Raw genomic sequence first — 12,500 nt, 5'->3', positions numbered from 1 at the left:
TGTGTGTGAGGTAAGAGGACACGAGCTGTTGAAGCTCCGCCCCCTGTGCTGGGAGCAGCAGCTCATTTGCATTTAAAGGGACACACACAAATGGTGTGTTTTTGCTCACCCTCAAAAATTGACAATTTTAACATGCTATATAAAAATATCTGTGGGGTATTTAGAGCTGAAACTTCACACACACACTCTGGGGACATCAGAGACTTATTTTACATCTTGTGAAAGGGCATTATACCACTCCTTTAAAAATAATGCCTTACTTTTAGTGGTGTAACGAGACCCTCATGTCACGATTCGATACATATCACGATACTGAACTCACAATACCATATTATTGCGATACTCCAAGACACATGATAAAAGGTAAAAAAATGTACTGTTAATTAAAATGCTAAATTTGGTTTTATTGTGTGTGTAAATGAATAATCTTGGACTTGGTGCTGATAAACCCAATACAGGACAATAGAGACACCAGAATAACAATATTCATGATTCTGAAGCTGAAATACAGAATTATTTCAGATGAATATGCTTGAACTCTTTCACTGACTAGATGTATTTAAAATAATATTGGCCACTTTTTACTGGTAACATCAGACATTTGGCATTATCAGGACACACAAATCCCCAATTGCATTATTATACATATTCAACATTTTATATAGTAGTTTATTGTAATACTGACACTAAAATTGAATTTTTTCTCACACAGTAATTTTTATTCTGGGTGAACTACACAATACATATCGTTACTACTATCCACGATACATATTGATGCATTTTTGTATTGCGATATATTGTTATACCCCTACTTACTTTACTAGTTACTTGACAAAAGTAATCTGATTACATAACTCAAGTATAATGTGTCACTGTTGCACGAGGCCTGATCTCACAGATCAATCTTTCCACAGTTCGAGTCCTGAAACTGCAGCAGGACGAGCAGTGCCAGTCGATGGACAGATCAATGCTGTGAAAGAAGCAACTCAGGACTCAATCGGTTTTCGGATCCTGACGTTTGAACACATGGGCTGATCACTGGCAGATTCTGCCGGACCAGATGATAAATGATAAATGATAACAGAAGCTTTTCACATCCTGATCTCACCAGAAAGATATTCCAATAGTTCGCTCAGATGCATGAAAGTCTGGACACTATCTGCACAGAACTTCTCTCATCACAGTCTTCTGATCAACTGGTGTTTGAGGGGTTTTAGTGGATACATGAAGTTTCAATTTATTTTTTTATTTATTTTTTTGTCTATAAAAATGTAGGGTACTTAATCTTTTATTTTCTTCTTATCCTTTGTCTTTTGTTTGTCCTCTTCATATGTATGTAAGTGATTCTTATTACTTGCTTTAGATATTTGACTTTACACACTAATGGGTGTTTTTTTTTCGTATGTTCTCCTGAATGTTTGTATATTTGCATGTTTCTGGAATAAATATATATATATATATATATATATATATATATATATATATATATATATATATATATAAATATTTTGCATTTAATTCAGTGACACTTGGTCCAAATAAATATTGATATATATTTGATAATTGCATATTTTACAGTATGCGTTCGTATTGCATTGTTAAATAAATCAGCATCAAGTTGTCATTGCACATTAATAAAACGCGCAGAATCTGGCGCTCAAACGCTATTCTTCAGTCATTATTATTTGCTGATGTGGACTGAGGACACCAATGACATCTTAACACTTTGACATCTATTGGTAGATATTATAAAGAAGAGAAATGTCCCGAGATAAACTTCACTGATTACTTCAAGACGTCCGAGGCGCTGCGTTTTCTTTCTTTCTCTCTCTCTCTCTCTCTCTTTCTTTCCAGCCACTGATGAAGTCAAGATACTTAATAATGACTTTCACAGAGTCAATCTGCAACAAAACTCCTCAAAACTCCCTGTCTGTCCTCAATAAAGCACTGAAAAGTACAAATCACTTCTTCGAAAAGCAGCCTGAAGGAATGCAGTGTTTCTTCTTACCTGCAACATGATGAAAGTCTGATAAAAGTGAGCAAACGGTTAAGAGTTTCGGCCAGTGTCCAGTTTCAGCCTGTCAAAGAGCTGTGTGTGTTTCAGTGTGTGTCGCTTCAGTTTCTGCATCTCTATCAGCCTGATGACGGACAGCCGAACCAGCCAATCAGAGCACGGGGGCGGGCCGTCTGACCGTGTGGGCGGGGTTTCAAACTGGGGTCCGAAATAAACGGAAAAATAAATAAATAATAAGATTAAACTAAATGTAAAATAAAAATAATAATAAAACATTAGATTAGAAATAAATAAATTTAATTAAACTAAATGTAAAATAATAATAATAATAAAACATTAGATTAGAAATAAATACATTTAATTTTTTTCAAATCATTGTTTTAAACTTTTATCATATTAATATATCACAGTATAAATTGGATCTTTACAATGAAAATAAATATTTAGCAAGTCAAGTTCGTGTTTATTAATCTTTGTTGAAGTGAGTTAATAAAAATGCAACTGTTCATTGTTAGTTGATGTTAGCTCGGGCTCATTAAAGCTACACTATTTTACTTTATATATATAAACAATAACTGAATATATAAACAATAATGAAAATGTGCAAAAAGCAGTCGGGACTGATTTGGCGGTAAATCGCGTCAGAAACAGAACCGAAGCACGAGCACGAGACAAACAATGTTCTTCCGCGGCGAGATCATGCGGTTTATTTTTTAACCGATAGACGGCCACAGTTTACACAACGCAACTTTAAATAATAATAACAGATACAACCTTTCAATGTGATAAAGTATTGCTAAATGTTGAATTAACATTAACTACAATTATTAAATGCTTTAGAAGTATGTTTCATTTCTAGTTCATGTTAACTAATGCTAACAAATTAAAATGTGTTACCAAAAGACTAAAGAGTAAAGAATAACAGCTGTGTGATACAAGTTTGAAAGCACATCAAGAACAGATTCTTTGCAGATTAAAATAGTTTTGCAAACACAGACTCGTAGTTCCTTCACTTTAACACACGATGACAGGAAAAGCCACACAAGTTTAATGAGATCCCACGGCTGCCAGTCATCGAGTCGATCGTGTGTGTGTGTGTGTGTGTGACAGCCGAGAGTCTCTGGAAGAAGAGCTGATGGATTCACAACAGAATTACATTCTTATTCATCAATGCATTTCTACTCAACTCTGCTCTTCTCCTCTCCAGCATTACAGCACGAGAGAGAGACACATTCAACAACTGTGTGTTTATTCAACTTCAACTTCTGTTATATGAAGGTCACATCAAATTTGCCTTCGAAACTTCTCATCATCCTTTCATCATTTATATTTCCTAGACACGTTTTAGATTTGATTTGATTCAGGCTGTCAACATTAATACAAGAAAATCCACAATCGAAATCTGAAATAAAACATCTTTAAGCTACGACAACCTAAACTGAAAGTTTTCAACAATTATTGTGTGATATTTACCATCTCATTATCCCTCAGTGGCGTAATTTCTTCCAAAGCACAAAACTTTTCCTCTTATAAATGTATTCTAAACACGTTTACAAAGAAAGCAGCGGTGAAGAGCTCGAGATGAAATATGAGATGCATGATGTAAAAACTAAGACAAATTCACTTTTAATGTGCATTATTTCCAATCAACTTGACAAATGATGCAAAAAAAAAAAAAAGATTAAATATACATGCACTAAAGTGAAATGAACTAATTAAATAAATAAAAATGTCAGTTCTACCACAGGATGTTATCAAATAAACCCGAGATGTGATGGAAATAATCTTTAGCCATGTTTCCATCCATCTATTTTTATGTGCATTTTGGGATATTGCATAAAAAACACTTGCACATAGACTCTAAAAATGCCTATAAAATCCTGATGTGCTCATTTGAGGCAGATGATTGTTTCATCCAATCAGAAATCCCTCAAACCTCATGTGGCTCAGCGTCAGCTGTGATTGGATAACTGGAGTAATCAGTGGACCAATGGCGTCGCAGCGTCTCTAATGTTGGTTTGGTGTTTCTGAAAGTGTGTGATGAGAATGATTTGGTTTAATTCCCTCCAGAAGCGTCTCACACACACGAGTGTGTTCCCGAACACCAGCATCCAAACGCTAGAGAACATGACAGCGTTTACTGAGTTTCGTCTGACGCTCGAGACACTCGTTTATGATGGAGGGAAAACCTACACATTTCAGAAACTATCAAACTAACACTTTTATTACTCATATTTTGCACCAATCTCCCAGAAAGTGATGATTTTGTTCTCTTGAACACGTGACGAAACGCTGCTTTATTCACAAATGTTCTATGCAATGTTCCACTTCTGTGCATTAGTTAGGATGGAAACACTGTTAGCTTTTGACAATGTGAGATGAAATATGAGATGCATGTTGTAATTCACTTTTATTGTGCATTATTTTCAATCAATTTGCCAAATGATGCAAAAAAAAAAAATAATTAAATATACATTCACTAAAGTGAAATTAACTAATTAAATCAATAAAAAAGTCAGTTCTACCACAGGATGTAATCAAACTAAATCTGAGATGTGATGGAAATAATCAAACAATGTGCGTGTGTGTTTAGTGTAGAAAAAGTTCACAAGACAAGAAGTTGCTGGAGAAACCCTGGCTTCTATAGAGTAACGCTGTGCAATCTGAGAGTCTGAAACTCAAGCGCCTCACTAAACAAACGTTTGTTCTGCTCTGTGTAGAAGCGTTGGTGTTTCCAGGCAGAGGCTTGTGTGCATGTGTGGAAATACTTTGGTGGACGGCTGTGAGATCTGCTCTTTCCCGAGTCTGCGGTAAAACTGAAGAATGCTGGAATTTGTGCCGCCTGAAGTCAGACGAGTTCACCAGAAACTCTTCATCCTCACTGTTTTCAGCTTAGAGAACATCGACCGCTTCAGCACGAGTGTTACGGATACCCCAGCCATCTGATATGGATTGTGATAATGATTGTTCCACGTTTGAGCACAAACGCAGGATCTGTGGATCTGTGCCCGGATCATGCGTTTTTTCCAAGCCTCACACTAATTCTGTCGGAAGACCTTCAGCCAAACCCGAGCAACACAAACCAAAGTCTCACTGAGTGATGGAGCAGTGAACACACTATCTCACTAACTAACACGGGTTAAAAAAATGTGTGTTAAAGGCCCATCGCGGCTGAGCGTCCACATCCATTCCAGGATGAGATCATGAAAATCTGTCGTTTGTGAATTCAAGGGAAAGTTCAAATGGGAGTGAGTTACTCTCGGTGTTTATCTCAAGCCACATTTCACATTTTTTCCTGCAAATGCAATGTTGCAATGGAGTTGCATCACTAAATGTGTATTTCCTGAAGGAAATATCAGCGTTTGCACAAAATACCATCAAGTTTGAGATAAATTCAATGTTTTCTTTAGCCGTTGATTGTCTTTGCAGTGCAGTGCACAGTTAGACAGATGCAATCAAGAACAGCCAATCAGAATCCAGTATGCAAATTTGAATGGTGAACATTTAAATAATGCAAATCAACAGGAAATTTTAAAAAAAATCTTACATTTCTTAAAAAGTTAAAAAATGTGTGCAGTGCAATTGTATGCTTATTAGAGTATTGTGTGTCAGAATATGTTTATTAGAGCAACATGCATTAGAGCCATGTTTTGTGTGCATGTGTTTTTATGCTTATTACTGTGTTGTGTATTAGCGTTCACTTTGATTTACTTTGATTGCTAGTAAATTTCACAAATAATTACAAAGATGGCACATGAATAAAAAATAATAATAAAGTAGTTGCATCCATAAGACTAAAGTGTTGAATGAAGACAGCATGGTAACAGCAGAAGTCCGTGAGGTTTAATACTTACGGTCTGGACATTTAAAACAAACCCTGAGCAGAAAGACTGAGGCGAACACCGTAGAAGAAAACAGTTTCATGCTCCTAAATGAAAGACTGATGATTATCAACAAACGCTCCTCCTCATATCCAGCATTTCTGAGCCGCCAGTGTCTGGAACACCTTCCACTGAGAAGCAGATGCTAAACGTGACGCTATCCTGGCGAATCTTCCTAGTGAAGAAGCGAGATCCCAATCCGAACACTTCCAGCAGCTTCAGCTTCAGGCTCTGAGCTTTTGTCTTTTTATTAATTTGCTGTTTTTGTGTTTTCTCTCACTCCTGTGGTTTGGCGAAGCTGCCACTCACAGCGTTTGCGTTCTCACACACTTGCTAATTAGGACAAAGGCATTAACAGAAGGTTAGAAGGACCTGACAGCATGAGTGTGTGTCTAAAGAACGGACTCTCGTTCCCAGCGCTCATTTGCATTGAACTCATGCCAGACTGCATTCACTTCATCCTAGATTAGAACAGGCCGTGAAAAGGGAACTCAACGGATGTCCTGGAGAGTAGTCGACTTCGAGACTGAGGTTTAACCGGTTTGTAGCCAGAATGCTCATCCACAACGTTCTGCAATCAAACAAAGCCTCAATTTAAGATTTATGTTTGGGAATTGCATATAAATTTCCCATGCATTTGGATTACAAGAAGAGCTGTCAAATCAATTCATCGGGATTAATCACATCTAACACTAAAGTTTGTAAATATATATATATATATTAGGGACGCACGATATATCGGCCACCATATCGGTATCGGACGATATATCTTAATTTTTAATGTTATCGTTATCGGCCCGAAAATAAAATTTGGCCGATATATAATGTATTATTTCCTTCAGCTGAGACTCTTCAGATACGCACTGTTTATCATGATGGTTTTGAATTGCTTCAAAAAGTGACAAAAACGGTCAGCACAAATCTGTCATATCGGCTACATAAAATTATAATGAGAACATCATAATAATTGTGTGCTTGGAACTTCAAATCAGGCTCTCAAAAATAATATAAAAATTTGGATTTAGATTTATTTTTGTATTTCAAATATAAAAAATGATCGGTTATCGGTATCAGCCAAAGTTTTCATATCGGTGCATCCCTATAAAATACAATATGTGGGTGTATATATATATATATATATAATGATGGGTATATCATTATAACACTTGTCAAGCACCAAAACCGAGTAAAAATCAGTGTTGGCGAGTATGTGAAACAGTCAATCACAAGTTGGCCGGTAACATTTTAATGAATTCTAACAATGCAATGTTGTGAGAACATGAATGTGAACAGACATGAACGATACTCGGGACAGCTGACGTGCCAACTGAAATATTCACGCGCATGAAGACGTGAAACTTAATTCATTACTTGTTACCGAAGCGCAACACTGAATCTGTTGAACACTAACACTGAATCGAGCTCTTTCACGTCTTCTTGAGATCAAACACACATATTCAGACTAAACTATGTCAAAAGGCCCGTCTTGGCAAGTGTCCTCGTGAACACAGTCAGTTATATCTTACAGTATGTCAGTTATAACGTGAACAGTTGAGAAAGAAAACGCACGTGTATCAGTGTATTAGATCAGTGCAGCTCTTAAAGTGACAGTAGCCTAATATTCCTGATGTCGTCTGGGTTTCTAATGTCAATCAAACAACAAAAGACAAACAATCACTCACTTCTCTGAATCACTTTTGTAACTTTAATAAGGATTTATCTCTAAAACAGCTTAGACTTCTGTACTCGAAAAAAATCATGTTATCATTTATTATGAACTATTTTGATAATCAAAAATAATAATATTTTGTAAATGTATTTATTCAAATGGCTTAGAATCAGCATAAATCTGTTTAACAGTTCAATTACATTTGTTCAGCTAAAAAGTATAAACGTGGTTAAATGTGGAATTAGATCAAATGTTTGAGATTGAAACTAATTGGATTTATTGATAATAAATATATAAAACTTGTTATTGTGTATTTACAACACAGTTTACAGATATTTCACCTGTTTCATTTGCATGACTGACAAATATACATGACATTAAGTTTATTAATTTGTTTATGTTAAAACGGGTTTCTGGAGCTGCTTTACAGATTAAATTGAATTAGATGATGAATTTTGCAACATTAACACTGTTATTTTCCTGTCTATCCCTGTAAAGCTGCTGTATTATATAAAGTGCTGTAGAAATAAAGCCGGTTAGATGTAACTAGTCACAGCTTCAGATGTTACGCCCACACACTCTCTCTCTCTCTCTCACACACACACACACACTCACACACACGTGGGTTTACCAGTGCAGAGTTCCTCAGGTTACTGCCATCAAACGCTTATTTTGAGACATTAGATATGAACAGAATTTTCTGCTTTGTTTTCTCAGTTATGTCTGTGAAATCATCAGAAATACTAAAATATAAAACTAAAACCAGAAAAAGAACAAGAAACATTTTCATTACTTTAAATGAAATAATTAACACATTTGCATCTGCTTAGCAACACCTTAGCAACCACTCAAAATACCTTAACAGTAGTTTAGTAGCAACCATTCAGAACACATTTGCATCTGCGTAGCAACACCTTAGCAACCACTCAGAATACCCTAACAGTAGCCTAGTAGCAACCATTCAGAACACATTTGCATCTGCGTAGCAACACCTTAGCAACCACTCAAAATACCTTAACAGTAGTTTAGTAGCAACCATTCAGAACACATTTGCATCTGCGTAGCAACACCTTAGCAACCACTCAGAATACCCTAACAGTAGCCTAGTAGCAACCATTCAGAACACATTTGCATCTGCGTAGCAACACCTTAGCAACCACTCAAAATACCCTAACAGTAGCTTAGTAGCAACCATTCAGAACACATTTGCATCTGTGTAGCAACACCTTAGCAACCACTCAGAATACCCTAACAGTAGCCTAGTAGCAACCATTCAGAACACATTTGCATATTCTTAGCAACACCTTAGCAACCACTCAGAATACCCCAACAGTAGCCTAGTAGCAACCATTCAGAACACATTTGCATATTCTTAGCAACACCTTAGCAACCACTCAGAATACCATAACAGTAGCCTAGTAGCAACCATTCAGAACACATTTGCATATTCTTAGCAACACCTTAGCAACCACTCAGAATACCCCAACAGTAGCCTAGTAGCAACCATTTAGAACACATTTGCATATTCTTAGCAACACCTTAGCAACCACTCAGAATACCCCAACAGTAGCCTAGTAGCAACCATTTAGAACACATTTGCATCTGCGTAGCAACACCTTAGCAACCACTCAGAATACCCCAACAGTAGCCTAGTAGCAACCATTCAGAACACATTTGCATCTGTGTAGCAACACCTTAACAACCACTCAGAATACCCTAACAGTAGCCTAGTAGCAACCATTCAGAACACATTTGCATCTGTGTAGCAACACCTTAGCAACCACTCAGAATACCCTAACAGTCGCCTAGTAGCAACCATTCAGAACACATTTGCATATTCTTAGCAACACCTTAGCAACCACTCAGAATACCCCAACAGTAGCCTAGTAGCAACCATTCAGAACACATTTGCATATTCTTAGCAACACCTTAGCAACCACTCAGAATACCCCAACAGTAGCCTAGTAGCAACCATTCAGAATACATTTGCATATTCTTAGCAACACCTTAGCAACCACTCAGAATACCTCAACAGTAGCCTAGTAGCAACCATTCAGAACACATTTGCATCTGTGTAGCAACACCTTAGCAACCACTCAGAATACCCCAACAGTAGCCTAGTAGCAACCATTCAGAACACATTTGCATCTGTGTAGCAACACCTTAGCAACCACTCAGAATACCCCAACAGTAGCCTAGTAGCAACCATTCAGAACACATTTGCATCTGTGTAGCAACACCTTAGCAACCACTCAGAATACCCCAACAGTAGCCTAGTAGCAACCATTCAGAACACATTTACCAAGTTTCATACCATTCCAATGAAGAAAAAAATCTTTAAAAAAGAAAAGAAAAAAAACAAAACATTTTTCGGTCAAAAATGACAGAAGAGCTCCAGAGAGTTTAATCTACACCATTCTTTCAGTGTTCTCTAATAGACAGTACAGTAATAAGCATCAGCATGCATGCACACAAACATTGGCTTATTTAAATAGATGACGCAGTGTTTAAAAGCACTTTTCAGCATTTCTCATAGTTTTTTCAGCACTTTGCACCACATCTGTCACAGTTGTGCCCTTAAGTGCAGTGTTTCTGTGCAGCTCTGAGAGAATACAGTGAATTATTCAAGCACAGATTGACTGATTACAGGACGTCCTATAAAAGCTCAAAGAAAGGGAAGATCCCGCCGAAACTCCCACCAGTCTGTTACTGTGCGATCAGCTATTTCAGAAGACACGTGACAGATGACGTGCGAGGTCACGTGACTGCAGGCTGAACTGTGATTGGCTGCTTCACGTGTCACTCAGGATCCGTGTGGGATGAAACATGAACCAGTGAACGAATCTGACCAGTATAACAGTCACAAAACAAACACAACTACACTAACACTAACCCGAGCCTGGAAACTTCCTTACCTCTGCTGACATGAAAATCAATCATTTATCACTTTTAATAATCTTTTTAAATAGTTTTATCATTTTATACTTATTATATCATTTAAATAGATTTTACATTTAAATATATGTAAATGCAGCTTATAATTAATATATAAAAATATATATTTGTATATATTAATTTTGAATTCACTGTAACAATATATATATATATATATATATATATATATATATATATATATATATATATATATGGGTTTTTTTTTTTACAATAAATGATAGTTAGATATAAAGAAATTATTATTTACAAAATATCTATCAATTCATCATACATATTTACATATACATTTATTAATATATTATCATATTTGTTAAATCATTTAAATAAAAACAAAATTAAAATTATTTTTTGGGTTACATTTACACATTAAAAAAAGTGTGTGTGTATATATATACTGTATATATATTATTTGAGTTTACTGTAATTATACACACACATATGCATACTGTATGTTGTTGCATATACAGTATGTATATATAAATTAAATGAATTATTGATATTTTAGTTATAAATAAATATACATTTTATAGTATGCATTCATAATTCTATGATATGTATCAAGTATTTTCAGTCAGTTGTTGAGTAAACAGCTACGCTGAGTTTAAAGGTCATCTACAGAGTTTATGAAGTGTTTCTGCATGTTTTGGATGATCCAGATGTCAGACTCTCGACGGCTTTCATCGGTGTGTTCCTCCAGACAGAGACAGAGGAACTTTAACAGATTAAAGTGCACGACAGAGAAGCACATCTTCATATTTCTGTCGATTGTGTATTGATTCCAGCAAATAAAATATTCCAGCAGAGAATATGGAAAGAAGTTCTGGATAATAACGTTCAGCACTTCACACACACTTCTGCATGAATCACTTCTGGGATCGAATGGGAAATAATCTCAGTTTACAATTACAGAGACATGAGAATATGAATATGAATATGAGCCTGATGTCGTTCTTACCGGCTTCCCCATGATGAAGATGAAGATGAAGAAGATGATGGTGAAGATGAAGATCAGATCCAGTGTCTCTGATGAAGGACGTGATGATGATGTTCATGCAGTGAAACTCCTGCCGTGTGTGTGTGTGTGTGTGAAGATCAGGGTGTGTTTATGATACACACACCTCTCACTGGAGCAGATCTGCAGACAGGTTCACACAGGAGCCCAGCAGGAGCTTTATATATATATATATATCCAATAAAATCAGCTTTGATCACAGGAATAAATTACACTTTACTATATATTCACATAGAGAACAGATGATTTACATTATAATAATATTTCACTGTTTTACTGTATTTTTGATCAAATAAACGCAGCTTTGATGAGCAGAAGAGACTCTTTCAGAAACATTGACCTTTTGAACATTAGTGTATATATATACAGTACACACACACACACACACACACACACACACACACACACATATATATATATATATGATAAATTATGATGGATTTGAGACAAACAACAGTCAGAGATCTGAATGAACAGAATGTTCAGATCACTCACACACACTTCTGTTTCTGCTGTAAAGTCTAAAGAATGTTGGAAATATGCTTTATAAAGTCGTCCAGTGGTTTTGGCGATAAACACTGACAGGAATTTCCCTTCTTCTCAAACTCTATAAAGAAACTTCACTGCTTTTATCACGGCACCTTTCTGTCGCTCCGCATAATTATCATCATAATAATCATTCCCAGAAACCCTGCAGATGCTCAAAACACAGTGTTATGGGATTATAATAATCAACTGAAACTCAAAAAATAATGAAAAATTAATTAAAAACTCAAAAAAATGTATTACTTGAAATAAAGTAAACATTAACTGAAATAAAACCTTAAAAAAGGATAAAAACTATACAGACATTAAAAAATGGAAACAATTAAACATTAAAATGGAAAAAATAAATAAAAAAGTAAATATAAAAAATCTAAATATTGATAAAAAAAATAAAATAGTATCTTAATTATACAAAACAAAAAA

At 35.6% G+C, this 12,500-nt stretch overlaps 1 protein-coding gene across 2 annotated transcripts in view; it reads right to left on the bottom strand.

The window, feature by feature from the left end:
- mid1 (midline 1) overlaps positions 1-11,618 on the bottom strand; it is a 56,570-nt gene extending 44,952 nt beyond the window's left edge. The window contains exon 1 of one of the 2 annotated variants that reach the window (XM_084121919.1): positions 11,475-11,618. The gene's annotated coding sequence lies outside the window, so the exon portion shown is untranslated. Of the gene's footprint in view, positions 1-2,008; positions 2,127-11,474 lie in introns of those variants that run through there. The other variant, XM_084121918.1, reaches the window with a different exon arrangement.
- Positions 11,619-12,500: the final 882 nt, after the last annotated feature.

The sequence above is a fragment of the Abramis brama genome (genome assembly GCF_963993115.1).
Source record: "Abramis brama genome assembly, chromosome: 8".
Lineage (NCBI taxonomy): Eukaryota > Metazoa > Chordata > Actinopteri > Cypriniformes > Leuciscidae > Abramis > Abramis brama.
This window is presented reverse-complemented; position numbering and strand designations above follow the sequence as displayed.